Source organism: Astatotilapia calliptera, chromosome 16 (genome assembly GCF_964374335.1).
Source record: "Astatotilapia calliptera chromosome 16, fAstCal68.1, whole genome shotgun sequence".
NCBI lineage: Eukaryota > Metazoa > Chordata > Actinopteri > Cichliformes > Cichlidae > Astatotilapia > Astatotilapia calliptera.
This window is the reverse complement of record NC_137437.1, coordinates 33,478,478-33,490,766: the sequence shown is the minus strand read 5'-3', so window position 1 is coordinate 33,490,766 and position 12,289 is coordinate 33,478,478. Positions and strand designations below refer to the sequence as shown.

General features: G+C 38.6%; 1 long non-coding RNA gene across 1 annotated transcript; it reads right to left on the bottom strand.

The window, feature by feature from the left end:
• Positions 1–5,366: 5,366 nt before the first annotated feature.
• LOC145421091 (uncharacterized) lies at positions 5,367–9,130 on the bottom strand. Its single transcript, XR_013902380.1, has 2 exons — positions 8,848–9,130; positions 5,367–6,916 (listed from the first exon to the last, which is right to left on the bottom strand). It is a non-coding gene; the product is annotated as an uncharacterized LOC145421091 (long non-coding RNA).
• Positions 9,131–12,289: the final 3,159 nt, after the last annotated feature.

Sequence of the window (12,289 nt, the reverse complement as noted above, 5' to 3'; positions counted from 1 at the left end):
TTGTGTGACTTTATTAGCAGCGTCCTCCTGAAATGCACCAACAACATTGGGAGTAACATCCTCCTCTCTGCCCCTTAATGCTCTCTGGTCGCTATGGTAACGCGTAAATATTTCTTTCAAAATAAGACACACAGCTACAGCACGGGAAAAGACCCAGGGAAACCGAGTTAACGATAAAAAACCCGGAAAACCATAAATTTCACATCCGAGCAACTGTCACACCAAACGACCCGGTCCGTGGCCATGGGGTTGGGGACCGCTGAGGTAGATGATCCATTGTGGCGACTCCTAAACGAGCAGCCGGACAAAGAGAAGGAGGATTGTGGATCCGGTTGGATGAATTATGCCAAGTTTAACAAAATATGCTCTTTAATCCAAAGGACATACCATATAAGGAAATTTTAATATTTAGGAAAGTCATCAGCATCAGAAAAATATGACATTCTAACATTCCAACTTTAGAGATGCTATGCTAGCTGTTTCCTCTGTTTGAAGCCTTTAAGTTAAAACAAATTAATCATCTGCTGGCTGTAGCTTCATTTTTAAAAGGCTGAGCCGATAAGCTAACTCTGTTCAAGAAAGTGAATAAGCCTATTTTGAAAAAAGCCAAAGCATTCTAGGACAGAGCTGATTCTGCATGCATAAGTATTTTAATTCAGCCAGAAACGTCTGGGAGGATTATAGTCATCTACAGTGTAATAGCACCGGGGTGTCCATAAGTGCTCACATACAGGCTCGGTTATTTAAAAACAGTCTGAGACATGTTTGGTTATTTCTATTATGCAGCAAAATGTACAACTTTATGTATATTGCTAAACACTGTTTAACAGCTGGGTGTGATTTAGAGTTCATAATGTGAGGGCAGTTGTAGTTGATTAACCTCGCGTCAGAGGAGCCTTACTTTCCTTTCTTTTACATGAGTCTCTGTTCTGCAGTTTCCTCATTATCAAACACTTTCCGGTGGCAACACTAACTACATCATTCCTCAAGCACCAGGCTGTAACTGGGTTAACTCAAATCACCAAGATGAAAACCCACATTTCCTTTACCAAACCCCACTCGCCTTATTAATGTCCTTGCCATTTACATAGGGATCATTGCTCATTCATCACAAATATTCCCAACAGTTTCATATCTCTCCAAAGCAATTCATCCTCACTTGTTTTCTCCCACTTAATAAAGAAACTAGGCGTCCACCAGCAGGGAGTGTTCAGCACGTTGACATTTTGAAAAACTGAGCTTATAGTATCCAGAAATCTTCGAGGATGACCTTTTCCTTACCTTTCAAACCTTTAACTGTACAATGCAAAAAGCATTGCTATAAGCATAAAGACATCAAAAAACCAAAAGAGATGCCTCATTAGCATTTCCTTATTCTGTCCTTGCTTCTAATTACATACATTAAGAAACCTCTGAGGAGGAAGAGGTGTTGCTAAAACCTCGGTGGTCGTTTTTCCTCTCTCCCTCTTTGTTGATGATGTGGATAATGAGCCACCTGTCTTACCGGAGTCCTGCAATATTTCACCCAGTATTTCATCTGCCAGAGCGATGGGAATAAAATCCTCAGTGTGGTATGAGAGAACAAAAAGGAGTGGCAGATTCTTGGCTCACTTGCTTAACCTGCAAACTGCACAGTTTTATCTCTTTTTGTTTTTGAGCAAATTGTCTGTGCCCCATTTTTCTAATCTCCAGACACTCTCTGGGAGCAGTGAAGTTGAAGCCTGCTATGTTTTTCAATAATATGTCATTATTATATTCACCCGTGTGCTAGAATTGTATCCCTAATGGTGGAAAAATACAAGGATGAATGAATTTCCATTCTTGATGACTCTGTCCTTGCTCTGAAATTTAAAAGGTGATCAGGGGTTTCAGGGAAGATCTATTTCGTTTCCAACATTCTTCATCATGTTAACAATGAGCTCAGTCACATTTTGTTGTTGCAGAGAAGCATATGTAAGTGAAACATAATGTGTTTTAATTTAATGTTCTTACCAAACAGCTCATTTATTTGGTGCACACTTTTCCCCTCCGACTCTCAGAAGAGCAGTGGGAATTGGGAAAGGAAAGTGGCCCCTGCCATACAAAATGCAAATGTGAACTTTGCAGAGAGACCAACTTTGATGCCCAGGTCTCCTTGGTTAGCGGAGACAGAACAAAAAGGCCAGTTGATGTGCCTCCATGTCTGACGAGGTTCCCATTTGCAGTTTCAGAGGATGATTAACAGGAAGGCTGTGAAGACTCTACCTGCCGATAACACAAAGATGGTCATCTGAAGTTTGTGGCTCAGTCCAAATCATTTTGGAATTTTATTACACTTACAAGCCAAAGAATCACATGGTCATGGTATCACCGCTCAGCTGATCAGTCATACTCACTGAGCAAAGAGCATAAGAGTGGATAAAGCTGTCTCCATATTGGAAGCAATTTTCCCATCATGCATTGCTTCAAAACTGGCGGCTGGTTTCTTGAAGACATTCCAGGCCCTGGTTGCCTGGGTAACACTCTTATGTATTTACTAAAAGGTCATATGTCAGTCAATAGTATCTTCATGGTAGTTGCTTCAATTGCTTGCCGGTGGAGAAGAAATGGAGAACAGTTTATTTTGGGTCCTACCCACTTCACATCGATAGTGATGATCTCACCCGTTGTCCCTTGAAGTTGGTGAATTTGCTCCACTTTTTATCGTTGCTAAATCACTGCAAAGTTTCCAGTGTAGTTGAAGCTCTAGTGGATGTTTAGTGTCGTTTGCTTTGTGTTGGCAAAATGTTTTCATGTCTGTGTATAGTGTCTGTTAGTTGCCTGAAAATCCATCCAAACTTCCCTCCCATCAATCTGGCTTCATGAGGCATCGATCCCAACTATATTGTTGAAGTACACCACCCCTACTCTCCAAGCCGGGATCTTAGGTCCACAGATGGTCTCCTTGTGATCGGAAAACTAAGGTGGATTGTGTATCCGAACTGTAGCATAAACCGTAAACTTTTAACTAAACTTTAAAAAGTGAATTATTAAATAATGTTAAAGTTCATGCCACAGCATTATTTATTGTTTTGTTGGATGTTGTCCATCTCCACCTCCCCAGTTGCCCTTTGGTATTTGTGCCTTAATGCCAAAACAGGTCTATTATTTAACCACTGTAGGTCTAGGCACTAAAAACTTCTTGGCTAGGAAAAGACTGACGTTCGGGATCAAATACACTTCTTCACAAGGTGGAAATAAAGTAGAGTGTGACAGACCTGCCTCACTGATGTCATAGCCCGTTGCATCAAACTGCAGAACTAAAAGCACCTTGTACCCACACCAGCTTTCACAAAAAGGAATTAACTGATGCCCCCAGGAAAACCAGAGAATGGTGGGAAAAATACTGTGAAAGGGGTCGTTCACTCACCATTTACTCATCTGATCAACAGCTTACTAGCTTATCTCTCACTGGTTTCAGCTGAATTCTCAGAAAAATTAAAACATTGGAACAATCTGTTCTTAATAAAATAGAATACAACAGAATACCACTTTATAGTTTTGTATTATAAAATTGTGGGTGCTCCTCACCAACTGTGCGGGAATAAAATATAAATATTAAGACAGCAGGAATAAATTACAGACAGGAGGAATATATACAAATCAAGAGAAAAGCGCATAGTAACACCAAATGACAAAGACAAAAAAGAAGTCACTGTATGATTTGGATTTACTGGATGGAAATGCCACTAGAAATGATAAACAAGTTCACATCAGTCGTTTGTTCAAAATCTGTGTCTGCTGCAGCCAAATGGCCAGACAACAGTACTGATGCAGTGAAGTATGACCTTTTCTAAAACTGAGGGAAGAAGCTTTGGTGCCTAAAACTCACCAAACACCAAAATACAACAACAGAAACCCTCCTACACAGCCCACATCCTAGTTTATGCCACAGCTATTCCTTCTGACACAGCCTTTGTGCTCTTGGTGTCTCATATTGCCACGACTGTTGTATCAAGGCCACCGTATGCAAATCGCTGAGATGCTAGAGGCATAGACAAAACACCAAAATGACACTTTAAGAACAAAAACATGCTGTAATTGTCTTTTCCACTGTCATTTGATATTTGATCATATTGAGGATCTAAATACAGATCTCAGTTTTAATGAAAGCTAATACTTACCTAGAAATAAAACAGTAGAAGCAAAGCAGAAGAAAACACGAATGACAACTACAGAGACCACATGGTGACACACAGACTGACTGACAAGAAGAAGAACAACAAACAGGACTTTAAATACACAGAAAATAAACTGGGGATAGGTGGAACCAAAGAGAGTGGGGAGTAACGAGGGACAATAAACAAATGTAGGAAGTAACAACACAAGACAGCTGAGGAACCCGACCTTCAAAATAAAATAGGAATTAAATAAAACAAATAATAGTTCACATATAAAAGACTGAAGGAGACGGAGGGCAGGAAGAATAGAACTGAAAATGTTTCCGGGTCATTTTTCTTCTCATGCACCAGACATCTGTTCAAATTATCCAGATGTGCTGTTGTGTTATATTTTATAAACTTACATTTGCAATTATTTTATAAGGCCATCAGTTCCAACATGTTTCCAGCTTCAGCCCATATAGTACCAGGACATGTGGAGACTCATTAAACCCATTCTGTCATGGTCCCTGTGCCTCACCAGCTGATCCTGTATTAGGCAACATGTTTTTTCTCTCTTTCTCTCTCTCTCTCACCTGCCGGGGCGGTGCTCATTATGGGCTCCCGCCCCTGGCCCACGCACCTGCTGCCTATCGGGATGATCACAAGGCCGATTTAAGACAGCAGCACTGTGTCACTTGTCGCTGGATCGTTGACCTATCAGCGTCAGTCGCTCAGTAGTTTGAGAATCAGAATCTGTGAGTTCTTTCCGTCTGTTCGCCTCTAACTAAAGTTTCTGTGTACAGATCTTTCCCGGACCTTTCCCTGCCTGCACTGAAAAAAATAATCAGTGGTATAAACGTAAAAAAATTATTGTAATCGGTTGCACGAAATTAAGTTATGTTTGGTTAACCTTAGTTTTTTATGTTATACCTGCACACATTTTTCTGGTAACACAAACATGACTTTTTTATGTTGTTGTTATGTTTTTCATTCCGGTCAAATATTTATAGAAACCACTTGTTTATCAGACATGAACTTTTTGTGTTAATTGTATTGGACTACTATGTGTTATATTGACAAGATTATTTTATGGTAAGCTTATTTTATTTTATAACAAATTTCTAATATATAATATATAATATAATATAGTATATAATTGAGTGTTCAATAAATAAAACTAAATTAAGGCTGATCTTACTGTATGTACTGTACACTTTCTCTTCAATCAAAGAAATAAGCAAAACATTTTTGAACAATGACCTGTATTTTTGAAAATACTACACAGTTGTAACAATGGACTTTCAATTCAGGCTTCCAAAATATACATGAGTCATATTTGTACAATGCATCTCTTGAAAAACATTCCACAACATTCCTCAAAGTTATCTGCTGTAACCTGAATTCAACATTGTGGGACCTTATGACATCGCGCTTATGTAAAAAATAGTTTTTTAAATGTAAGAGCCATAAGGTAATATGGCAACAGGGGTGTAATTATTAAAATGACACAAAGAAGAGACTTAAAATAACATTATAACCCACAGGCACACAACCAAGAGACCTAAACTGATTAGTATTGGCTTGCTTCTATCACTAAACATCACAATCACTAATACTAGACAATGCAATCTGTTTGTAGTGGTGCACCTTGGGGAAAAAAATTGCAAACTGGTGAAATTGGTGCAAGGCACCATTTCCATTGAGAAAAATGGACATTCAAAGTTTGAATTTTTTTTTAAAAGAGTCATGGCTTGAAAAGTGAAAACTGCAGTAATAAAGGCCCCAAGTTGAAAAGTGCCAGAAAAATAAGTTTCACTATGTCCTGCAACTTTACCAGTGCTGGCTTAAAAGAAAGGATGGTACATATTCGAAGAGGTAAACATGTTGTTCCCACATCATAACTGGAAAACTGTTCAATTGTACAGTCTGGTCCTGAAAACCTGGGCCTTCTTTGAAAGGCTGTTTCTTTTGAGCTCCATAACCAGTTTCTATAATACCTCAAAGGTATACTTTTCCAGTGGGTAGGTGAGGTTCAAAGTGTACATTAGTCCAAACAGCATTGCAGCTGCTAGGGTATAGTTATCCAAATCCTGCCAGACTCTCTGGCCTTCAAGGACTATCCCGATGTCCTCAGGGCTGCCATTGGCATCTCTTGACTTTATGATGTAAATTCCCATGGTTGTTTCCTTATTAGATCGTTGGATAATGGCTTCATCTTCGGCCTAGAAAATGCAGAATTCCAAAATTTAATTAAACAGAACACTGGTCAAAGAACATTATACCAAATCTTATTTTAATCTGTGTCACTATTCCAAAAAATGTTAACATTAACACATTAGGTGAACAAAAATGGATTCATTACAGCATGTGATTTGAGTCCTCAGAATGCTTAAAAAGGTAATGAAGTGAAATCTCCATGCAAAGAAGCAGAATACTGTCAGAGCACAGAGAGGTGTTCAACTATCAACTCCACACATAGAAAAATGCAGGTAAAAGAAAAAGAAAAAAAAACGCACCCATGGTAAGTTGTGAAAATCCCAGGTGATTTTCAACATACTCCTGGCATAGAGTGACAAGCAGCATTTTGTTAAAATTATTATTTTCCCTAAAGTGTATACACAAATTAATTTTTTTCTTACCTGGGCCGTGGGCTCCAGAATGTTCTGAAGTCTTCTTCCTATTTGTCCTCCTCGCCTTTTGAAGACCTTTATTAGTTTGTCAGATAGCACATCTATCTGCGAGAGTAATCTGGACTGCAGTGGCATGGTGGTAATGCGCTTAAACTCTGCATTTATCTAAAAAGAGAAGTTGTCACATAAAAATGCTGTCAAAATCTCAAATCTCACAAGGTTACATCCACACAAAGTTATATTACTATTTATTAGCTATGGGTCCCATGTTGCTGAGCAGTTCCATAGTTGCCCTTACTTCCAAACCACCCAAAGCCTGTTTGCAACCACAGCAGTTGCCTCCTTCTGGCCATTTTGCAGTTCTGCCAAATGACCCAGAAACTACATCTATTATTGTCATATACACATCAAGGTCTTTCATTAATACTTAGTTAAATTAGTTAATTTGACCTTTCCAGAAAATTTACCTTACAGAATGTGAGATAACATATGCAAATCTTCACTAGTAAATAAAATAATGTTATTAAAACCTTAACAGTAACACCTCTACATAACAGCGCTAGACAATTGTTCTGAAGCAACACCAATCTGCCCTTCAGCAGGGATAAGCACCATATATCGATACAGAAAAAATAAATTTAACATATTTATACTGTCATTATTTTTATCTCTTTAAGCCCTCCTCTCAGTCTCTCTATAAATCAGTTAAAATAATTTGTTGAGTTTTTGTGTGTCTTTAACATGTTATCAGTAGATTACATTCACTGCCCCAGAACATGAAATAAAGCCCCACGTCATGCACTTCCTCTCCTAATGAGTACTGCATAGGTGTCATGCCCTAAATAAACCGACTTTAGTGAAGACACCCCCCCCCCCCCCCCCAACACACACAGAGCCCACCCCATGGCAAACTAGCTTATTTAACTGTATAACTAAAACATTTTAGGTACAACCAGTTAACTAAATGGACACAAGTTTGTTAGTCTGTATTCACTGAGAAAAAACAAGCGGATGTGACTGGGCACACACTGAAAAAAAGCTAATGCACATAATATTGTCCCGCAGCTTAAGCTAGCATTATCGTTAGTTAACTTAAGGAATGACTTGTTTTTTCCATTATGTTGCTCAACAGCAATTCATGAGAAAAACTTCCCCATCTAATGGATGTTCTCTTCGTTTCCTCTCAAACATGTAGTTTTCAGTTTACCTTGACAAAGTAAAGCTCAGCACCAAACGTAAACGAAGCGAAGACAAAAAATGGCGGACCGCCACAGTGAATTTTCCCTCGCAAAACACACCCTGGGGGTGGAGTTTCAACAGAAAACATAACTATTTTCTGTTATTTTGATATGACTGGTTTTAAAAGACTGAACATCCTTCTAAAACAAGTGAAAGGCGTGAGACTTAATTATGTTTAGACCAAAAATATAAATGATTCATGTTGGATATATTTACTGTATTTTTACTAATTTAACAACCTCATCATTGCATTAGTCGCTTTATGCTATAGCATTACGCTTACATTAGCTTGAAGCTCAAGGTCGTCATTTTATTTAATTTCTTTTTCTGGGCTTACAAACAGGACACACAACATTTAGATAACCGTTACACTGAATCTTGGGTCTGTGTTGAGTCTTCCAGCTGCTGACTACAGAAGCTAGATTGACCTTTCAGCATGTTTATAGCGGCTGTGGCTATGTGCTGGTAATGTTACCGTGTGTGAGCAGTCACATTGGCAGCAGACATGTTTCAACAAACTAGTCATATCCCGGCCCTACATTAGCTTGTTTAATGGTTAAGACACTGCAGGTACCACCACTTACTACAGACACCGATGCAAGTTTGTAATAGTCTGTTAATTTAGACTGAAAGAATATAGAAACAATATTAACTCACATTATATATGTTAATTACTAATTTGCTTATCGCATAATTTCGGTTACCATTAGCTAACTGGAGCTAGCTAACATTGGCCTCTCATGGTTTTCGATAAACAGCCCACATACCTGTAAAATAACAACACCCAGTAAAAGTCCACATATATAAAGGGTCTACACTCGTTCTCACTGGTGTGTTAGCTTTAAAATCTTATTTACCTTCAAGTGTAAAACTCCAGATGGTAGTAGATTTTCCAAAGCGAGAGACAAAAATGGCGGACAGCGCAGCCGATTTTTCCTTTCCAGGGGGCGGAGCTTGAGGATAAAACACGACTAACTTGTTTCTTTTCAACATGATTTGTTCTAAAAGAATCAATATTCTTAAAGAATATGTGAAAATTAAAAGACAAAAATATGTTTAGATGTGAAATTTAAATTAGTCATGCTGGATATATGAAGTAATTCTATGCAAATTCAACAACCACCCTATTGCATTTTTTTCAGTGTGCCTGTCATCCCGTGGACGAGTGAGTGGATTTGTGTTTCCCCAGTGTGGGGAGTGAAGAGAGAGAGCCTTTGGAGTGCGTCTGATTCCCGTCTTTCCCCTCACATACCCCGGAACCCTGGACCCCCCTCCCCTCCCTCCAGCACGTTGTAAATAGCATCACCTGGTGTCGTTGTGTGAATAAACTGATTGTTAACTCTGTAAAGATTCCCGGTCTGCGCCTGAGTCCGTTAACCAAAACGTGACACATTCTTGTTCAGTACATTTTCTTACTTTACTCAGCGTTGTGGAGACTGATTTGTCAAAGAAGTTTTTCTAGCTGTTGTTGTTGTTAATAATAATAATAATAATAATATCCTGGAGGTTTAATGGGTGGCCATTTCATAATACACATTCTTTTTTTAGTCTTAAGTTATTTCATTTTGAATATCAAATTGATGTGTTTGCAAAGCGGATTCATTAAAAAAGTCCAGAATCTTTTGACTATCACAGCTGTGTGAATGATGGGTCAGTAGCTACCAATGCATGCTGTTATCTTTATTTCCTTATTTACAGTTCAGGTTTGTCTTTTGAGAAAAGGCTCTATTGTGACTTTATTTTTTAAAGAAAGGGGATGACTGAAGGCCTTGCCTTATCTTTTCCTCCAATCATGAGTAGCATAACATACATGTTATGCCCGGGACAAAGAGTGCAATACATTCAATGCAGTTTTGTCATTTTTCTTTCTAGCCTTGTTAATCCAGATTGTTTCCACATTATATAACAGTTCAAGTAAATTCTTATTTGTAATGCTGGCTTTGAACACTTCTACTATTGAAAACAGTTTAAAGATTATCAGTGTTACAAACACCTGCAAAGGTGTTGTCTGCTGTCTTTATGACTTGCAGGTAGCAGATTTGCAAATCCAGACTTCAGAGATCAACTCTTTAAACAGAAAATAAACTAGACAGTAATCGGCCACAGTAGGGAGGACAACAGGAACACAGCATGACTCAACAAAGAACCGATGCAAACTGAAACTTTTAATAGACATAGGAGCTAATCAGAGAGACCAGAAACACCAGGTTAACAGGGCAAAGCTGAAACTTATCAAGACATTAACAAAGGAAGTAAGACAAGGCACAAGAGACAGAGGACCAAAAAATACAACAGGACAAAGTCAAACTGGGAATCATGCAACAGAAACGAAGACTTTACGACAAGTACAAGGACAAAATACAGAGGCGAGACGACTGGCCGAGACTTTTACACTGCCAAAACTTCTCACTCCTGCCTCTGAAATGTCAGTCCTACTACTAACTACCAGTGTTGGGTAAGTTACTTTAAAATAGTAACTTAGTTACATTACTAGTTACTTCTCTCAAAAGTAACTCAGTTACTTCAAGTTACTCGTTACTTTCAAAGTAACTAGTTACTAGGGAAAGTAACTTTGGTTTTACTCAGAATTCTCTTGTTAATGTGTTTCTTCCATAACTTTGCCAGTCTTCTAGCTTGCTTACTTGCCACAAGTGCACTGTGCCACCTACCAATAGAAAGGAAAAGATAATGTGCACATTTCCACAAGAGAAATCCCACGCCTGGACCGTCATTGACTGCTGCCATGGTTCTAGCCTACGTCACAGCGTCATGTGCACCTTTTACATCCAACACAAAAACTGCAGTCGTGGTGCTTTCGATTGTACTCAGAACTCTAAAATTCTGCCTTCTGAATAGGAAGATGTAGGTAACACCAGACTGCAGATGAGCTGCATACAGGGCTGGACTGGGACAAAAAATCGGCCCGGGCATTTTGACTAGAGACCGGCCGCCATTATAGGAAAAATCATAAAGTCTTTGAATGCAAACAAACACTGTTGTGACAGTGATGTACACTGTTCTGATGGTATATATGCATCAATCTATCAATCGTTTGTTGTAAGATTCAGATAATTATTTTTTAAAAGCTAGATATTTTAAATGAGAATAAGAAAGAAAAGTATTTCTTTGTGCCCCCCTCTCCCTGTTAATGCCCTACATGCCCCCCTGGCAACACTTTGCTAGATCCGCACCTGCACAGTTACCAGCTGTCAGCTACCTAAAAAAGGATCCTGGTGTTATTTGTCTCTCAGAAACAGTTCATAACTTCCCTTCAACTCATTCATGTCACCTAAAAGGTAAACCTGTTTCTCCATCACCTGCTCAGCTCTGATGATTCAGTAAGGACATCTCCTGGTTTCATCTTCATGTTTCCCTCTCACCAGATAACCAAACCGATATCATGACCAGCAGCTTTACAGCTGTGGCTCCAGCAAACATAAGCTGATACTAGAAATTAATATTAAATCAATTCTAACAATAGCTGATCAAGCTTAAACGTGCTGCTGTTGTTTAGCGCTACATCGGCTGGTTTCCTCTTTCGGCGCAAAGTGAGCGATAAACAAACAAGAGAGCCGATCAGCTGATCATTGATCAGTTTTCATGATTGAAGTAGAAACGGGAGAGGGAGGGGGAGAGGATGAGAGAAGAAGAGGCAGCTGTGCAGCATAAACACAGAATAACTCCAGCTTTGTGCCTTTTTCATTGTTGCTGAATTACGGGACAAACTGTTCCTTTTCACCTCAATAAGAAACGCGTAATATTTTCTCTGAATACCAGACGGGACGGTTGGCAACTCTAATAACTTATGAACAAAATAAAGTTCAACATCATTAACTTCATAGCACCACCCAGCTGTATAGAAACTAGAGATGGCACGATACCACTTTTTTATGTCCGATACCGATATCATAAATTTGGATATCTGCCGATACCGATATGAATCCGATATAGTGTTTTTTAATCAACAAAACTGTTTTTTAAAAAATATCTTGCTGCATTTTGTATAAGTTCATACTCAAGTTTAAAACAACAACTACACTAAAGCTATTCTGTTATACCTATATGCAAAAAAAAAAAAAATTTCATAGTTCAGCAATACTGATCAATCTAATAAACTTAAACCTACACCATCCTCCCTATTCTGGTATTTTAAAGAGTACTTAGCGTAAATATTAAGCAACCTAACTAATAGGGTTCCAACTCCCAGCAACAACAAAAATAAATAAATAAAAAATAGGGAACCACCCCTCACACTCCACCTCATGATGCTTAATCAACGTAATCAACCTTAATTTGATG